Here is a 20,999-nt window from a genome sequence, read left to right on the forward strand (position 1 = left end):
TCAACTTTTCACCGGGTGTATAGCAGCCTCTCTCTTGTAGCTGAAAGTCATTTAAACTTTTTGCTGGGTGTATAGCAGCCTCTCTCTTTTAATTGAGGGGCATTTAATCTTTTCGCTGGGTGTATAGCAACCTCTCTTTTCTAGCTGAGGGTCATTTCAACTTTTCACTGGGTGTATAGCAGTATCTCTCATCTAGCTGAGGCTCATTTCAACTTTTCATTGGGTGTATAAGAGCCTCTCTCTTGTAGCTGAGAGTCATTTAAACTTTTTGCTGGGTGTATAGCAGCCTCTCTCTTTTAGTTAAGAGTCATCTAGCTGAGGGTCATTCCAACTTTTTGCTGGGTGTATATGAGCCTCTCTCTTGTAGCTGAGAGTCATTGAAACTTTTCGCTGGGTGTATAGCAGCCTCTCTCATCTAGCTGAGGGTCATTTCAACTTTTCACTGGGTGTATAAGAGCCCCTCTACTCTAGCTGAAAGTCACATAAACCTGTCATTGGGTGTATAACAGTCTCTCTCTTCTAGCTGAGGGTCATTTCATCCTTTTCGATGGGTGTATAAGAGCCTCTCTCTTCTAGCTGAGGGCCCTTTAAACTTGTCGCTTGGTGTATAGCAGACTCTCTCATCTAGCTGAGGGTCATTTCAACTTGTTGCTGGGTGTATAAGAGCCTCTCTCCTATAGCTGAAAGGCACATAAACCTTTCATTGGGTGTATAACAGCCTATCTCCTATAGATGAAAATCACATAAAACTATCATTGGGTGTATAACAGCCTATCTCCTCTAGCTGAAAGTCACATAAAACTTTCCTTGGGTTTATAACAGCCTCTCTCTTCTAGCTGAGGGTCATTTAAACCTTTTCGATGGGTGTATAAGAGCTGCTCTCGTCTAGCTGAGGGTCATTTAAACCTTTTCGATGAGTGTATAATAGCCGCTCTCTTCTAGCTGAGGGTCATATAGGGGCACATGCATCAAAGGAAATTGCATTCGCAAATGGTGCGAATCGCAAAATTCGGCCGTTTGCGAATGCGATTTCCATTTTTGGGATGCATTAACATTTTTCTAATTTTTCACAATTTAAGAAATCGCAAAATTGTGATTTCTTAAATTGCGATTGCAAATTGAGATTCCTTAAATGCAATGCATCAAATTCTAAAAATTTGCGAATTCCCAAATAAGGGGTGCAAATTACCATGAAGTTGACCTTCATGGTAATTTGCGAAAACTTTGAAAAATGCACTAAAGTTCCATTTTACACACACACATGCCCTTGGGGCATGTGAGTGTGCAAAATGTACTTCTAAGCAGATTTCAGGGGTGCAACAGGGTGTCCTTTGGACACCCCTACACCCTTGAAATTGCATTCTTAATTTGAGAATTTCTAATGGTGAAGTGCAAACTAAGAATGTCTTTCCATTCATTCCTATGGGCCTCCAGGCCCATAGGAATGGATGGGGAGGTATTCCTTAATTGCGATTCTCAATTAGAGAATCGTAATTAAGGAATTTTAAGAAATCGCAATTTTTATAGCGATTTCTTAATGCATTGCAGTTTGCAATTCCTTAATTGCGATTCCTTATTTTTCGCAATTAAGGAATCGCAAAATGCAATATTGATGCATGTGCCCCTTAAACCTTTTCGACGAGTGTGTAATAGCCTCCCTGTTCTAGCTGAGGGTCATTTAAACCTTTTCAATGAGTGTATAAGAGATTCTCTCTTCTAGCTGAGGGGTCATTTAAACCTTTTCAATGAGTGTATAAGAGATTCTCTCTTCTAGCTGAGGGTCATTTAAACCTTTTTGATGGGTCTATAAGAGCCTCTCTCTTCTAGCTGAGGGACAGTGGACTTGGAGAGAGTCAGAAATGTTCCCAGTGAGCAGCAGCACGAGCGACGAGGCAGAGACCACACAAGAGAATGTTTATCTTGAAACCTCAGGATAGTGAAATACAGGGTCCTTGACAGCTGGATACTTCTTTTAATAGGTTTACCTTATCCCCATATAACACAGCTAGAGTGCATGAGTCTGTTTCAGGAGTTTGCATTTCTTTTGGATGAGAATCTGCACATATTTGTCATGTTTCACAAAGCAGAGGGGAGAGGTGAATCTCTGGTTCATTGTCAAACAGCCGGAGCGTGTCATACTCTCCTAGTAAATGTCTCAACCCACAACTTGCATTCCTTGCCTTGGAATTCGCTCATCAGCAATTTGGTTCCGACTTTGCATTTTATTCTTGGTGTGTCTTCCAAGTGAAACAAAACGCCGCTAATCACCGCTGTTATATCTGACGCTGTTTGGCACCAGTCACCGGAAATATCACAACACTCCTCTTTTGCTGAGGACATTGCATGCGTCTCAAGAGCCAGTCAGCCCAAAGCAACCCACAGTAACCAGTCATCAAACTGTTAGGAAAGTAGTCCTTTGCTGTGGTGTGTTTTATAAAAATTTATGTTAGGTCTTATTTTATAGGTTTATATTGGTGTGTGTCTCTGCTATTTTGGATTGGTGTTATGTACTATTGGTTTGGTGATGTATTAGTGTGGTTTTGTATTTATGTGATTTCTAGTGGTCTTTTTTCATTGTATTTGTTGTGTGTGGCATTGTATTTATGTGCATTTGTGTTTGTATTGGGGTTGTTGTGTGTACCTTTTCAGTGAGGTAGGTAGGTTTGTATTGTGAGTAGTTTGTTATCATGTGTTAATATGTAGTTCTTTGCTTCTGAATTAATGTATTTTGATTTGATATTGTTTTGTAATTGGTGGTTCTTTGTTGGTGTGGTTTTTCTATGTGCTTGGTTTTCCATTAAGAAGATTTTGTATTGTTGTGGTTGTTTAACAGTGTAGTGTAAATGTGTGTTGATATTTGTGTGAAAATCTGCTAGCCATGTGTTGTGTTGTGAACTTGTGTTGGCGTTGTGTTGATGTAGGTGTGTATTAGGGAGCACATGTGCTTTTGTATTTGAGTATGTTTGTACTGATGTGGATCTGTGCCTGAATATGATTTTGTATTTGTTCATTTCTGTATTAGTGTATGTTTTAATTGGCATGGTATTGTACCTGTTGGTTTTGTATTGTGGTTTTGCACTATTTTGGAAACAAAGTCTCTCCTAAACTTTTTGGGGCAGGGAGAGCAGCTCAGAATCATAGAATATTAAAGGTAATATATCACTAAAAGCTGATTTTTTTAGAAGAAGTATCTGAAATGCTTCAACAACTTTCCCGAATTATGTGGTTGATTCATGTGGTGTGAAGCAGTTGTGACCTTGATTAGGCTGTTACGCACCTTCCTTCACATTTGTTTACTTACTGTGTGTCAGCATCCTGCATAGCATCATCATATTAGCGAGCCGGGTCGCCATGAAGTTGAGTTGAGCACCTGACTTCTTTCTTACAACACATGCTTAGGTCGGTAAGGGTAAAGGGGCATTCGCCTTCTGTGTTGTGGATGACTGTGTCAGATCAACAGATAACCACAGAAACCTTCAACACAATCACAGAGAGTCTCTCCAGAGCCCTAACTGTACGCTGAACCTTAATTCAGTCTTTGATTATAGGTCACCTGGACTATTGTAATGCGTTATTGGCATCTGCGAACGAGTCTTCTCTAAGAAGACTGCAGATTGTCCAGAATGTGGCTGCACGCCTAGCTCTTAACAAACAACTCCACCTCTTCCCCGGGCCATTATTGAAAACTCTCCATTGGCTCCCAATTTACCAGAGAGTAAAGTTTAAGCTCTGTTGCTTTGCTCACAGAGCTCTTTATGGCACGAGCCCGAGTTATATGGTGTATAAGTTAAAAGTGTACTGCCCGAACCGGTGTCTCAGATCGGAAGGCAAAAATGTATTGGTGGTCCCTCGCTTTAAGAAAAAACGATCTGGAGGCAAAACTGTGGCCTACCTGGCGCCAATATACTGGAATTCTCTGCCAGAGGATTTACGAAAATGTCCTAGTCTTCCCCGCTTCAGAAAACTCCTTAAGACGGAATTAGTCAAGGCTTGAGCTATGGGAATCTGTGCCTGACTGACCTGCTTTCTCTGTTTAGCGTGGAGATACCCCTTTGGGGGGTGATTCCTGCACTCTATAAATTCCCTATGGCTCAATGGTTAGAGCGGCAGACCCTGATGCAGAGGTCTAGCCCGGGACCAGGGTTCAATTCCCCGCCTCGGCGGGTCTTGGGCTCAAAAATTCCACGGACCTGATATTTCTCGCCTCGGTGCCTATTCCAATCATGGAGTCCCACTCTGCAACTCTGGGCAATAGCTTGCTTAATCTCCACAACAGCCCCCACAACGCTAAGGATGCCTGGCCTCCACCTTGGGGGTGCCCAGGAGTGGACACCTCACAGGGAAAGCCAGGATGGGTTCCACAGCGGTATTTGTACAAGCGCCTTGAGACCCTTACGGGTGAGTAGTGCGCTATACAAGTATCAATTTACATTTACATTACATTTACATACATACATACATTGGATTGGTGCACTAGCAAGACCCCTGACCTCCCGGTCAGGGTAACTTCTCCTCCCTCTCGCAGCTCTACCATTAAAGCACTGCCCTCAACTCCTTCTGGTCATCCAGGTAAGGTGTTCAAGGTCCTCCTCCATCCACAGGCTCCTGCCTGGGCCTCATCCCTGGTGGTGCAGTGGAAGAGCCTGCTCTTCTGCTAGTCCGCTCCTTGTGTGTCTTCCTCTTTCTGTTTTTGCCTCTCTCTGGCTTTCCAATGATTTGCCTGTTTTGCCTTTTTTTGTGTTTTTTCTGTCTTTTTCATTCTATTTTCATGTTTTGCGATGCCTTTTTCCCTGCTGGTGCTGCCCCTGCAGCCCCTCCCCCCCAGCGTGTTCCTGCCTCTCGTCTCCCAGCTGCTCCCCCTCCCCCTGACCCCTACTTAATGCACCAAAGGCAATCCCATCTGCACCCGTCCATGGCCTGACCCTGACCAGCGCCAGGGCCCTGGTCCCCCGACCCCCTCACTGCTAAGACCTGAGCACTCTCCATGAACTCAACCCTGGACACAACAACTGTCAGCTCTCAAGGCCCGTTCTTCTGCCGACATTGCTGCCGCACCTTCACCTACGTCCGGACCCAGACAGACACCCCAACCAGACGTCCACCAGATGCCACCGTACACAAGCCTCTGAGCTGCATCCTTCTCAACGTACAATCCCTGCACAGACACGTCATAGAAATCTGGGACCTTCTCAATACTCACTCGCCAGACATCGCCTTTCTCACAGAGACATCGCAACCGCCATCCCAGATGGCTACAAGATCTTGAGGAAAGACTGCCCCAACTGCCCAGGAGGAGGCCTCGCCATCATCTACAAAAGCTCCCTCCTACTAACAACCAACAACTCGAACGATGCCTCGGCCCTCATGGGACACATTTACTTCCAAATCAAGCCCAACCTCAGAATGACGCTCCGCGGAACACTCACCTACATACCACCCGGATCCCGCTCCCCTTTCATCACCGCCATCGTAGGCTCCACGCCCTCGCTTTAACAGACTACATACTGCTTGGAGAGACCTGAACTTCCACCTAGACAACCTCAGTGATCCCAACACCACCGCCCTCCTGGAGAATCTCACCAACGTTGGACTGAAGCAACTTATCTCCACCTCCGTACACATGGCAGGACACACTCTCGACCCCATCTTCCCCCGAGGAAACAACATTCACTTCAACCACACCCCGGAACTGCTCTGGAAAGACCACCACTGTGTCCATTTCTCCTTCTCGAAACCCACCACACACAAGCGCATGCCACGCCCCCCACACAGTAACTGGAACAAAATCACTGAAGAACACCTCACCTCCAACTTCAGCTGCACTCCTCCCCCTACTACGACAAACGCCCGCACAGCAACAAACAACCTTCATCAATGGATCGCTAATTGCGGCAACACTCTCTCCCCCTCCTGAAATCCACCAGACATCACAACGCGAAAGCCACCTGGTTCACCACGGACCCCGGAGTATGCAAGCGCTCTTGCAGATGACTGAAGAAAACATGGGGAAACAGCAAAACACCGGAAGCACGCTCCGCCTACAAGGCCGCCACCATGGCACACTACCAACTCATCAAATCATCAAAAAGAAACTGCATCCAAAACAGAATCCTCTCCAACTCTCACAACTCCAAGGAACTCTTCGCCATCAAACAAGAATTCACCAGACCCAACAGGGAAACTACCGACGTCCTTCCCTCTGCAACAAACTCAGCTCCTTCTTCCACTACAAGATCTAGATGCTCTATGACAACTATGACGACCAAGACCATGGCACCGATCCAACACCCCCCACCAGTGATGCCACCCAGCAGAACCTCCTCACCTGGAGCTCTCTCACCACAGAAGACACTGCAAAGACAATGAAAAGCATACGCTCCGGAGCACCTACTGACCCCTGCCCACCGCACGTCTTCCACAGGTCCGCAACAGCCATCGTACCCAATCTACGATGAATGACCAACTGCTCCCTCGAGACTGCCACTTTCTCCAATGACTGGAAACACACCGAAGTCAATCCCCTCCTCACGAAGCCCTCCACAGACCCGACTGACCTCAAGAATTTCAGGTCCATCACTCTTTTCACCTTCGCTACCAAAGTCATCGAGAATGTTGTCAACACCCAGCTAGCGCACTTCATAGAAACCAACAGCATCCTCAACACCTCTCAATCCAGAATCCACAACAACCACAGCACTGAGACTGCCCTCATAGCTGCCATCAATGACATCCGCTCCCTCTTCGACCAAGGCTACACAGCAGCCCTCATCCTCCTTGACCTCTCAGCAGTCTTTGACACCATCTCCCACTGCATACTAGCCACCAGACTCCATGACAATGGCATCCAGGGAACAGCCTTATACTGGTTTCAATCGTTCCTCAGGCAGAACACAAAGAATAAGACACCAGCCCTTCCTCTCTGATTCTATAGAGACCAGATGCAAAGTGCCTCAAGGATCCTCCCAGAAGCCCCACGCTTTTCAGCGTCTACATGGCCCGCGCAACTATCATCAGAAAACACAGACTCAACATAGTCTCACATGCCGACATCACCAAGCTCATGCTCTCCTTCACCAAGGAACCAGACATCACCTGGCGCTGTTTCCAAAAAGGAACGCCGCAACCTGGATGAGCAGCAGCTGCCTGAATCTCCCCTCTGAGAAAATAGAAGTCCTCATCCTTGACTCCACCCACGCCACATGAGACAACTCCTGGTGGCCCCCCTCCCTTGGAAACCCACCCACCCCTACAAACCACCCTCACAACCTCAGCATCAGACTTGACTCACAACTCACCATGATCCACATGCTTCCCCACCCTCCGCAAGACCTTCAAATGGATCCCCCGGCTCCAGGAAGACCGTCAACCACACACTCAGACTTGAATACAGAAACACTCTCTATGCCGGAATCAACAAAAAACTCCTCCGCAAAATCTAGACTGTCCAGAATGCCGCAGCGAGACTCGTCCTTGACATCCCATGACATGACCACATCACCCAACACCTCAGCGACCTCCACTGGCTTCCCGTCGAAAAAGAATAACCTTCAAAGTGCCCATACACGCCTACAAAGCTTTCAAAAACACAGGCCCCAAATACCTCAAGAAACTAATCTCCTTCCACACCCCCAAGAGAAACCTCCGCTCTGCTGACTTAGCCCTAGCCATGGTCCCCCCGCATCTACAGGGCCAGAACAGGTGGCAGATCCTTCTCTAACTTTGTGGCCAAGAACTGGAACAAACTCCCCCTCCGCATCAGACAAAGCTGGACACTGCACCATTTCAGAAAGGATCTCAAGACCTGGCTCTTGGGATGACCTACAGAGCTGCTTGTATCCCCCCCAGCACCTTTGGGCCCTCACCAGTGAGTAGTGTCCTACAAAAATCCCTGATTGATTGATTGATTGTACAGCAAGTAACAGGATGTGCCTTTCAGAACAGCTAAAGCGAAATATCTATGGGGCACAATACCGAGGACAGAATATTGAACAAAAAAGCAGCCAGTGGCGGTTTTACCATTTGGGCGGTGGGGCGTTGCCCCACTAATAATTATTGTGCAATTAATTTATTGAGCGTTAAATAAATTAAAATACAAGTTAAGTTAGTTGACACCTTGTAATTTAAAGCTGCGCTCCATCGCACTGCGGCACCACGTCATCACATCACTGGCCTGCACTGACTCACTGTTGCTGCGGGGCTCTGGCACAGTGCGCACTGCGCATGTGTGGTTTGACCGGCTGCCTTTCTTCAGCTAGGAACCCTGTGGCCTTTGAAAAGCAAGCACCGCTGAGTACGGGGTTTGTCGACTGCCACAGATCCCAATGGTGCCAAAATGAGCAGCGTTTTTTTCATGCTCACTCCAATCCTGACGCTGCTCTCTTCAGAGAGCAGCTCTCCTCTGAAGAGAGCAGCGTTAGGATTGGCTGCTGCTGCAGCATGTAGTGCTTGTGCGGTTGCCAGTCTAGTCTTGCAGCGCGGGGTGGGAGCCTCCAACGTGGGGCAATGCCCAATCACTGTAATGGCTTAGTGTTACGCCATTCAGTGATTGGACATTCTGCGCAGTTGCAGGGCAAATCGGGCCGGCCCACGGCCATGTAGTGTCCTGCTGGACACGTTCTAGTCTTTTACAATCTGTAACCTACACTTTACACCCACCCACCACTGATGTCACGAGTCATGTGACACAGTTAATAAATAGGGCGGAGCGCACGTGCTCTTGGCCAGTTTACCAAACCACTATCCTGTGTCCGTGTCTGTATGAGCGCCGTAATGCGGGCCGAGGGCCCAACACCACATTGGCGACGAGGCGGGTCTTTCCCGCGTGTGCTACCACTGTTTCATCAGTAGGAAAAGGGGGGAGAGAGCTGCCCGCGCAAGGGGCACCCCCTATGACTGGCGCCGGCCGCCGGGAGGCCCGCGGGGCATGTGCCGAGCTCCGGGGCCTGCTTCAAGACACAAGGTGACCAGGAGCCTACCCCGCACCTCTCGTGTCCACTGTGAGCCGCCCCGCCGTGGGAGTACCCCGAGGGAGACCAGCGGCCCGACCGGAGCCCACCCGCGTCGGCCGGGACAAAGTGACCCATCGGGAAAAGCAAGCCGAGCGGAGCCCACCCGCATCGGTCGCAATCAGGCCGCAACTGAAATGCCCCACTAGCGCGACCCTACACGCGGAGCCCACCCGCGTGAAGGTAAGAGGCCACAGACTAAGTGCGGGCATAGCGGAGCCCATCCGCATCTGTAGGAGAAGAGGACATGACGGCCGCCAGCTAGTGCCGCCGGTAAGACTGAAGCGGAGCCTACCCGCAATACAGAGGGACAGTGTCCCGTAGTCAGTGTGCCCGGCGACACCTCCCGCACACCCCCACCCCGCGCAGCGTTGAACTACACGAGACTGCTGCGGTGAAACAGAGCATGGGCAAGAGAACTCCGTGCCTCAAAAGGTGCATGCCAGCAAGGTACGGTCCCAACCCGAGGGGCAGGGAGTACGACAGAAGAGCGGCGACCCGCTCCCTTCCACCCCCGTGAAGACAACGGCAAAGTAGAGGGATTCCGCAGCATCCGCAAATCAAATACGGCCCCTCTTCCCCGCGCTGCATGAGCAACCAGTGATACTCCCATGAGACAGAGTATGGGCCTGTGTGGCAATGCCCGTAGAGGAGGAGAAGCGGCGGCGCTCATTTCTGATACCAAAGTGGAGGTCTTCCCGGCAGCGGCCCCATCCTCCGCATAGCTCGAGGGTCAAGTGTGCCTATTGCGAGGGGCTGAACACAGGCACTATCTATATGCGGCCAGTGCCGCCAAGAAGTATGTTGCAAACCCCCCTCCCCCAACAGCACCCATACACTGAATGCACACCCACACTACAGGCGCTCCACGAGTGAGATGAGCACTTACCCTGGTGGAGAGGATGTCTCTCGGTGCAACGCAGCAATACAGATCGGCAGACGGAGGACAGGTAAATGCAGCAGCATTGCCATCTAGTGGCCAAAGTACACTATTGCGCCCCCACAATGAAAGACTATAGCAGCGAATTACAGGCCATAGAGTGACATGTGCTAGCAGACCACAGAGTGACATGTGCTAGCAGACCACAAGGCAACTGCACACCCAAAGGAAAGTGAGAGATCACTGCAGCCCTGCACGGGTGACCCAAAAAAAAAAAAAGCGCGCCAAAGAAAAGCAGACTTCCAGCAGAGGACCACAGGCAGCAAAACACCCATAGACTGAGCACAAGAACTCCACACACAAGGACAGCACGGCACTACGTAGGAACGCGCCAGGAGTGCCGTTAACTCCACACAGCCTCTAATGATACGGGGACGGCGCAGTAACGTGCAAAGAACGCACCAGGAGCGCAGCAGCCCAAGGCGTCAGAGCCTATGCCACCAAAGAGGACAAGCAGTGAATTTCAGAGGAAGGGCAGCACGCACATTGGTGCAGTCCACTAGTACAGCACAATACTGCAGCAACGTGCCAGGAACGCAAAAAACACGCCCGATTGGCGCCAAGTCGCCTTCCAGCCCTTGAGGACAAAGAGGGACGGTGCACAAACCCGCAAGGAACACGCCAGGAGTGAAGCAACCCCCCACAGAACACTTAAGAGTACACGCAACAAGTGCGCCCAAGAAAAGCAAGAAGCACAGCCATCAGCACGCGAAAAGAAAAGGTCAACGGAGCGGTGACGCAACCCTCCTGAAGCACCATACGGACACCAAAGCCTGAAACCCCATACGGAAACGCCAGCGAAAGTCACAGGAGCGGTGACGCAACCCTCCGGACACAGCGAAGCACATGAAGAGCGCAGACAAAAGCGCGCCAACGCAGAAGCACTGCAACGGAATCAAGTGACAATCCCAGGGATCACAGACAGCATGAAGACGCAAGACCACGCAAAGCCAGAAGCGCGCAGGAGGTCGCGCCTGTGAACCTGACTGCGCAGTCAGCACCCAGGAAACCTCTCCACGCAGAAACACTGCTGAACGCAGGTCGGAGAGCACACACATCTCCACCTCCACTGCGAAGCCCTACGATAGGCCGAAGACCACCCACGGTGTCCTCCCTCACCCTGCCTGAAGACGGAGTCTGCCACGACCCAAGATCGGCAAGAGAGGAGTCGCACACCCCATGTGGCAGGCCGCCACAGCACCGTGTGCTCTAACGAACAGCGACACAAGACCAGACGTCACGTCGCCCAGCAAACAAGGAGCACCTCACTAAGCGACCAGCCCAGCCAAACATACCAGCACGAAGGTAGAAGCCGGCGCCACGATAGCGCCGCCCAAGGTCCAATCGCAAAACCCTCGAAGAAATGAAGAAGAGTGACAGCCCTGTCACCCCGAAGACCGGATGAGCACATGTGGGCTGAACAAGCCAACAAAGGGAGAAGACCGAGGACTCGCAGCCAGCCAAGAAGCACACCCTGACACACCAGACAGCCACCAAGGCGGACCGACGTCCCAGGGTACAGCCCCACGGATGAACCAAACATAAGCCGCAGCAAGCGCAGTCCACGTCTCATCCCAACGCTTCCCCAGGCGACCGTCCATCCCCGAGCGTCGGCAGTCTGAGTCAGTCGGCATCCCTGCTCCCGAACGCAGATGCCAAGGGCGAAGATCAGCACTGAGCGGCCGCCCTCTCACCACCTCAAGATGGAGTCGGCAGTGGCCCCACAACAGGCATGAGAGGAACCGTACACTCTACGTGTCAAGCTGCCACCTAATGTCAACCTCAACAAAGCGGAGGCACATGGCTGCCAAATCTCTCCGGACATCCAACACTCCCAGCAAGTCACCATCACCTATCATCCCGAGTCTCTACATGGCTGGCAACCACCATCACCCCAGCCATCGGCACCTGCGCCAATCAACACCACTGCCAGAGACCGGCAGTATGGACTGGCAAGAAGTTCAAGTAAGACGTGGTCCGTGACCAAGGAACCAACGAACTTCGACACCCTTAAGAACCAGAAGTATAACCATTACAGGAGCAGGTCGCGGCGACTCGTCCAGTCACAGAGTGGAAAAGAAGACAGTGTCCTAAGAGCCAGGACAAGACCAGACGGAAACGGGCGGAGTGCACGCCGCTCGGAGAAGCCTGGTCAGGAGGACAAGATCAGCGAGATGACCAGACCACGCCGCGAAAAAGGAAAACCGAGGAGAAGGGCACGACGCCATGAAGAAAAGAGAAGAAGAAAGGAGTCAAGTGGCACGACGCCATCAAGAACAGCAACATCCAGAAAGGTGAGGAGAGGTGTGACAAGTCTGCACACCCACCAGAAGAGAAGGTGACAAGGACCACAACATCGAATACAAGGGCCTACAAGTCCTGGGGAACATCGGTAGCACTAGGTGAAGAACAGGCCTCTACCTACAAGTCCTCTGACAACCCGTCGACTGCAGGAATGAACAGGCTGGACCATTGGCAACACCCACCTTTGGGATTGAGCGGAAGTCTGGATGGGGAGAACGCTCAGACGCCCGGCAGAGGGAGAACTGACTACCCCACACCAGCCCGTGGAGATCCAAGGGGCAAAGGCCTCAGGGACACCGGTGGCAGAGGGTCCCGACACGAGAGATGGATCCGTCGCCGTCTACCCTGCACGTCCCAGGAAAAAGGGGAACTCGTGCGCAAAGGAAAGAGTCAACAACCACCCTCCAGGCAGAGCTACGGATGCATGGTAGTAATCTCATCGCCCCCTACATTCACACCGGCTTGTGGAGTTGGAGCAACGCTGCAGAGAACACCCTGCCCAGCGGAAACCTGAAGAAGAGGGCCTCCGGGACATCTCGTGGCAGGAGAACACCCGCGAGAGGGGCGTCCCAGTGAGAAGGATGCCTTTCAACCACTCACTCTTTTGCAATGTGAAGCCAAGCTGCCTACAGTGAAGAAACCCGACGGACTAGTAAAAGACAACCTCCGTCAATCTACCTTCTGGTCATCCTGTTCGGCGTCACCCCAAGACCAAGCTCTCAAATGACAGGACCAGGACGTCGAGCCCAAGAGAACGAACGTTTCAGCTGAAGATTTCCACCGTCGTCATCTAGCAAGCAGCTGAAGAGACTCTTTCTAAAATTATGAGTTTGCATATTTTGTGTTTTCCCCCCCACGGGTTCGGACTTTTGTTTTGTCTCAACTTTTATTAAGTTGGGGAGGAATGTAGTGTCCTGCTGGACACGTTCTAGTCTTTTACAATCTGTAACCTACACTTTACACCCACCCACCACTGATGTCACGAGTCATGTGACACAGTTAATAAATAGGGCGGAGCGCACGTGCTCTTGGCCAGTTTACCAAACCACTACCCTGTCTGTATGAGCGCCGTAATGCGGGCCGAGGGCCCAACACCACAGGCCAGTCAGTCACCCTTCCTCCTCCGTCCTCCATTCTGCATGAGAGCACGAGTCGTGCAGTTTACTCGAGTGAGATCGTTCGAGAGTCGAGAGACAGTGAGTGACTTGACTGTGTGAGTCGAGGGAAACCAGCACTAACGCAAAGTATATACTGCAGTCACAGCGGATTGTTTCCCGGCTGGGGTGAGAGCACTTTTGTTTTATATTATACAACTACGTGCACCTGTGCTATCTTCGTGATGTGAAAGAAATGGCGTGCCTTGACCTATGTTGATTTATGTGTGACATGAATAATCCGGCTAGAATGTGTTCCATTTATCAGATGTCATGATTCAAGAAAGGTGGCGAGGCGATTACGTCTTTTTAGACTTTAACATTGAAGTTTGTTGAATACGTTTAAACGCGCTGCCAATTTTGTCAGATCTTGAGAAGTGGAGTGCACAGGATCACTCAATTAGTTGAGTGGGAAAACTTGCGTAAAACTACATGCTCATTGTCCCCCCTTTTTGTTAATTTTGCCACCAGACCCATTCTGCATAATTTGTCAGGGTGGTGTGAGAACCAGCAGGTACATTGAACCTAGAAATCAAGCCCTGCTTGGGAGCCCCTAGATGTTATGTAACACTCTGGATGAATGGCCTGCATTGTAAACTACGATACCGGTTGTCAGCACGTGTATCAAAGTCAAAAGTTGGCTCTTGAAACCCTCCACGGCTTAGTCAGAGCGCAAAGGCTAGAGTACATTTTTTTCCTTTTTAAGCGCAGAGGGAAAGCAATTTGCCAGAAATTACATGATTATGACTTATGAGCCAAAGCCACAATTTGAACTTGGTACATTCAAAAGTAGGTAGTACTGTGGGCTGTGGCGCTTATATGATGTGAAGAGAAAGCCTTTGGCAGCGCCCTAATGCTCAATTACTGTTTAAAAAGCTGATTTAGTGAGCTTTCGAAAGTCTAAAAGATGTCATAGTTTTCCGAGGTTGTGCATGTGTTTACCTCACAATGCACTGTCTGCATTTCGAAATTGGCGCTTTAATAGAATAGATCCGATTGTAGTAGCTGTTGGACTGCTCTTTTCGTTGCAGTCGCTTTGCTACAGATGCCAATGCAATTGTGCACCACGTCTCAACCAGGAATGCATTAGGTAAACACAGGAAGTCGAACTATTGAAAAGAGATATATAATTATTTTTGCAGTTTTTTATAGTGTATATTTGACAGTAACCTAACTGTTGAACATATTTATTACAGAAGGGTATGGGGTATTTTGTTATGTGTTTAACTATTTCAAGTCTACAGATTCACAATTGCTTTATAAACCTTCGTGCACTCTCAATTTTGCCCTAAATGCTCTATTTGCCCATTCTTTTTTCAAATACGTATTGCGACGTAGCACTCATCCACGACTTTTCAGCCCCACCACTTTCAAATGTCACCAGCCGCCACTGAAAGCAGCCCCAGGTAAGTCTAGATGTTCTATACCAAATTCCACATATTTACCTACACAGTATAAATATATATATCTGCAAACTATATAGATGCAGTTTGGAATAGTAAATCTATACTTTTCTATATGCACGTACATTTCAATATTTTGTCCCTCCATATTCTGTCCTCGATACTCTTCTACCACAATTTAGCGTGTGTCGATATTCAGTAATACAATCGGTAACAGGTGCCCACTTTAAAATGGTTCAAAAGAATGGCAGACCCAATATACCCTTGTAGGCTTGGGCAATAAATCAAATCAAAGTGAAAATGTCTACAAGGGATTTCACTGGCTATCCAACATTGTTTAGGCAAATGAACAAAACTTTAGAGTCAGTTAGAAAAATCAGACTCAAAGGTGTCCTACTAGAAACACACAATACACAGAAGGTCCTAGTCAATTTCTACAACTAGGACCTTCCGTGTATTGTGTGTTTCTTTTTCTCCTTTCCTTTCTGTGTGTTATTGTAATTAGATTGCCTTTGGTTGTCTAGTAAGACACCTTTGAGTCTGATTTTCTAACTGACTCTAAAGTTTTGTTAATTTGCCTAAACAATGTTGGATAGCCAGTGAAATCCCTTGCAGACATTTTCACTTTGAATTCACTTTAAAATGGGCCTCTTATAAAGTCAATTCGAAGTTATGAGCAATAGTGTTACATGGTATAACAATGACCAATAGAATGGTTTAAAAACTATTTTCAAACTCTCAGCTGATGGCTGGTTTGGAGAGCTTGGCAAGGCAGCTGAAGTTGAATAAATGCCTTTGAAGAGTAGGAAAGGTCGAAATATACAGAAAAAGATTTGGAGTCTTATATTTGTGATATATACTCACTATTTACAAGAGGTGACATGTCATATTCCTAGAGGGTTCTGAATTCAACCAATTGATATATGTTGCACACCGAGCCCTTGGTGTTTGTTTGGGGGGTTTCTTACCTCTTTTGTTCTGGGAGCTTGCTGACAGCGTTTTCCCCTCGCCGCCGCCGCACTTTGGACCTGTGCGCGGCCGCCGAGCAGGGGAAAACTACACTTCCCAGCATTCCCGGCACCAGGAAGCCGGACGGATCTACGCCCACTGCACGCCTGGTGGCGCTAAAAGCGCGAGGGACCACCGGCGGAGCGGGGGGAGTTTGCACACCGAGCCCTTGGTGTTTGTTTGGGGGGTTTCTTACCTCTTTTGTTCTGGGAGCTTGCTGACAGCGTTTTCCCCTCGCCGCCGCCGCACTTTGGACCTGTGCGCGGCCGCTGAGCAGGGGAAAACTACACTTCCCAGCATTCCCGGCACCAGGAAGACGGACGGATCTACGCCCACTGCACGCCTGGTGGCGCTAAAAGCGCGATGGACCACCGGCGGAGCGGGGGGAGTTTGCACACCGAGCCCTTGGTGTTTGTTTGGGGGGTTTCTTACCTCTTTTGTTCTGGGAGCTTGCTGACAGCGTTTTCCCCTCGCCGCCGCCGCACTTTGGACCTGTGCGCGGCCGCCGAGAAGGCGAAAACTACACTTCCCAGCATTCCCGGCACCAGGAAGCCGGACGGATCTACGCCCACTGCACGCATGGTGGCGCTAAAAGCGCGAGGGACCACCGGCGGAGCGGGGGGAGTTTGCACACCGAGCCCTTGGTGTTTGTTTGGGGGGTTTCTTACCTCTTTTGTTCTGGGAGCTTGCTGACAGCGTTTTCCCCTCGCCGCCGCCGCACTTTGGACCTGTGCGCGGCCGCCGAGCAGGGGAAAACTACACTTCCCAGCATTCCCGGCACCAGGAAGCCGGACGGATCTACGCCCACTGCACGCCTGGTGGCGCTAAAAGCGCGAGGGACCACCGGCGGAGCGGGGGGAGTTTGCACACCGAGCCCTTGGTGTTTGTTTGGGGGTTTCTTACCTCTTTTGTTCTGGGAGCTTGCTGACAGCGTTTTCCCCTCGCCGCCGCCGCACTTTGGACCTGTGCGCAGCCGCCGAGCAGGGGAAAACTACTCTTCCCAGCATTCCCGGCATCAGGAAGCCGGACGGATCTACGCCCACTGCACGCCTGGTGGCGCTAAAAGCGCGAGGGACAACCCGCTTGCGGGACGCGCGCGGGCGGAGCCCGGGCAGAGGGCGGGCCGTCTTAGGCCGTCCGAGGCCGGAAGAGGACGGGACGGGCCACGGACCCTGGCTTTTACGTAAGGACTCAGTACATACACGTGAGACATTGGACTGTTCATATTCCACTGTAAATTCGCTTTTGTATCGTATTGTGGACAATTGTTATACCAGACTGAGCTAATACAGGTCTCATTTCGCCTTTTGAGGGGTTGGGCCATATTGTAACAGCTATAATGCCCAAATTATTCTCGGATCCAGCAACAGCCGGCCTGCTTACCATGGATAACTTCCTGGTCAAAAAAGTTACTCAAATAAACAACGAACGTAGGGCCTCACTAGGCAGTAAAGGCCTTCCTCCTCTTATGGATAATGTGCCTATTGAAACAACAGAAGGCACAGAAGGCATTTTAGATGATACCCCACATTGTACAGGGGGACCCAGCTTAGTGGTACAGGCACAGGTACATTCTGAGAAGCCTGCGGACCTGCACAACACCTCGGAGGAAGACTCAGTTGTGGAAGATTCAGTAGAGGCACCTTCTGTTCAAAGACCAGTGAGGAAATGTAGAAAGGCTCAAGGGAGGCGCGGGGGGAAACCTCCAAATACTAAATCCCATACTAATCCAATGAATATTTGTAAAGCCACTATTACTAACGGCGCAAGTAATCCTGTCATAGAAGGATCAAACCAGGAGGGCACTAATGAGGGAAGCCTATTCTTATCTGCCTCCAATCTAGAAACACTGATAAAATCAATAGTAGGAAAGCTGGAGGCTAAAATTACTGATTTAATTAGCCCAATAATGTCTAGTCTGGATGTAGTAGCCTCTGAGGTAGAAAGGCTGAGCAGTTTGGTGGCTGTACACCTGACCCCAGCCCCAGCAGTTACAGCCCCGAAAATTATTCCTGTTAGGGGCGGGAAGGAGAACGCAGCCAGGGGGCAGAGCGGGCAGCAGCCGAATCCCCAAGGTTTGACTAGTGCTGGGGCTGTGATACCTACAGCACCAGTAATCCAGCCAACCAAACAGGCTCTTGCTCCCTTGGGCACTCGTGCAGCTGCTCCGCAGAGGGCTAACCTTAGGAATGTAAATCTCCCCCCTGACTGTGTGCCATACGTGGTGGTGTTAACCAATGTTCTATGCTACGAAGAAGCACCAACTCAACCACACGGAGAATCTTATGATTCTCTAAAAAACAAAACGGTGGCGTGGTTAAACAAAAATTGTGGTTACCCAACTCACTACTATGATCAAATTATTTCCACTGAAAGGGTCAACTGGGTTGGCCCCTCGAGGAAGACGACTACGGGGGATTGTGTGGTTGTTAATTTTCAGCATCCCCAACATGTCGCATCCCCAACATGTCGCAACAGTCTTACTGCGCGCATCCTCATTAGTATATAATGCTAACAGTGTTTGTGTGCGCCCCCTGGGCTACTTCTATGCTCCTGATCAGAATTCCCCTAAAGATTCTCGTAGGTATAGGCCCATATCCCATGCTCAGACCCCAACTTCGGCAGTACCACATATGTACAACAATAACACTAATGGGCTGGATGGGTGGCAAACACCGGCAGCAAATTCCAATGCTGCTATCCAGAGCATGAGAGGGTACAATGTTCCCACACATAATCGTTTTGAAATGTTTTCAGGCCTGGATGCCTGCGATTGACTGAGGGTCTCGGATGGTCAGAGTATTGTACAGTCTCCTGTAGGACAGCCGACAGAGGTGAATCTACCCATAACACTCAAAAATAATGTTATATGCTGGAATGTGGTGGGCCTAGAAAATAAAATGCAAGATGAAAGTTGGTTATTATACATTAGGGGTTTTCAGATTATTTGTCTTCAAGAGACCTGGTCAGTTAAATGTGAAATGTATATTGAAGGTTATAAGGCATATTTTGTACCTGCCATATCAGTAAATCGGGGAAGGCCAAAGGGTGGTATGGTAATGTTTATCTCAGTAGCACTGACATGCACAATCAATAGCAGGGTATCAAGCAACTCAGGTATACAAGGTCTAGTTTTAACTGCTGGCAATTGTAAGACTGGCCTGATCAATTTTTATAACTCTATTAACAACGGTACAGCGCATGGCAATCTAGAAATTTTAAATGACTATATAGGCACTTCAATGAGGGACTGTTCGCATAATTTGTTGATCATGGGTGACTTTAATATTCCGGTATGCGAAGGAGGCACTACAGGTCCAGAGCAGGCTCGACCCAGAAGTACTGGTCAAGCCTTTTGCCACCTCCCAACCTTGAGGTCAGACTGAGCAAATAACTTGCGTGGTCTTGAGAAGGGAATCCCCCTCTCACACGTAGATACACTTTAGGGCGTGTAGACACATAGTCTCCCCTACACCCCCACTAGGTAATTTGCACTCACTTATTTTAGGTCCTGAAGAAAGCCAGTCTAGTCATAAGGCACTGGCTGAAACATGTTGACCCATTGGATGTGAGAGGTCGTAACTCGCCTCTTACATCCCCTTGCCTTATTTTTAACCGCTGACGGAGGCCCAGGTATTAAAGTCTAATTTTACCTTCGGGTACTGGGACCACCGTTCAGCCGTTTTAACATCACTTCCTTAACTATCTTCACCGCACACTCAGTAAAATACCAGCTCCGCTGTAGTCAGGCGTTGAAGCACACCCGGGGCACGCTAGGTGCCACTAGGTGGGCCCGATGATGAAGCATGCCACCAACCAGGTTGGTGGGTGAGGGCTTTTTGAACACACCTGCTGGGTGTTCACACTCCGTGACAAAACATATCAGAGTCTTCCCCCTCCCCTAAAAGTAACTTGAGCTAGTCTCTTTTTGATTTAATCATCCTGACTTTAATATTCACCCTTGTGGTGATCCCCTAGGGAAAAACCTTCAGGAATTACTGTCCCAGACTAAAAGGTTTACATCTGGAACATTCCATGGAGGGGGCCCGTTTCAATAATTTCCTTAATGAACATGGTCTTAGCTTAGCAATGGCTCTATGTGACCCCTCAAAGCGCTTTGTTACCCCAACCTTTAAAGGGCATGGAAAGGGGACCTTTATTGACTATATGTTGTTGACCTTGCCCATGCAGGTTTTTGTGCGTTCATTTACCATAGAGAATAACGCACTCAGCGACCACAACCCACTCACTATACATTTAAGGGGGCCCTGGGTGGCTAGTGCAAGTCGCAACCTGGCCATGGGTAGGGTAACAGCAATGGATGGCAGACGCCGCCTAAAATGGTCTATGTGCACCCCGGACCTCATATATCAGAATATCCAAAATAACTGTAGTGACTTAGGGCCGGATGTAGGTCGGTCGGTAACGGCCGAAAATCGGTATTTTCGGCCGTTACCGACCGGTATTCAGTAAATGGTATGTAGGGCCACATATTTCACAGAACCGGTAAATTTACCGATCGGTAAATTTACCGATTCTGTGAAATACCGAATCGGTATTTTTACCTATTCGGTAATTTTGTTATGTAGGTGGGACTCTCCTGAGTCCCACAACCCTTACCGAATCTGTATTTTACCATCAAATATATTTGATGGTAAAATACCGATTCCGGTGTGCATGCACATGTGTGCATGCACACCTGTGCCATATGACAGTCAGACCTGCCCTTAGGGCAGGTATGCCTGCCACATGGCCCCCGAATCTTTTTTGGGGGTGCTAGAGGGTGTCAAAGTGACACCCCCTGCACCCTTGTCAAAATTTGTATTTACCGATTCAGTAAATACCGACCGGTAATGCCCCATTCATTCCTATGGGCTTCAAAGCCCATAGGAATGAATGTGGCTTTACCGGTCGGTATTTACCGAATCGGTAAATACAGATATTTACCGATTCGGTAAAAGGAACATCTGGATGTTCCTACATATCCACCCCTTAGATTTACCGATTTTAAATTACCGAATCGGTAAAATTCGTTAATTAAAAATCGGTAAATCTATTTTACCTACATCGGGGCCTATATCATTAGTTTTTTTGTTTTTTTTGCAGAGTTCTATATAGCGCGAACTAGAACCGAATCAGTTATCTGAGCGCTTTACATAGCACCAGTTACGTTACATGAGGACAC

This window comes from Lissotriton helveticus, chromosome 10 (genome assembly GCF_964261635.1).
Source record: "Lissotriton helveticus chromosome 10, aLisHel1.1, whole genome shotgun sequence".
In the NCBI taxonomy this organism is placed as follows: Eukaryota; Metazoa; Chordata; class Amphibia; order Caudata; family Salamandridae; genus Lissotriton; species Lissotriton helveticus.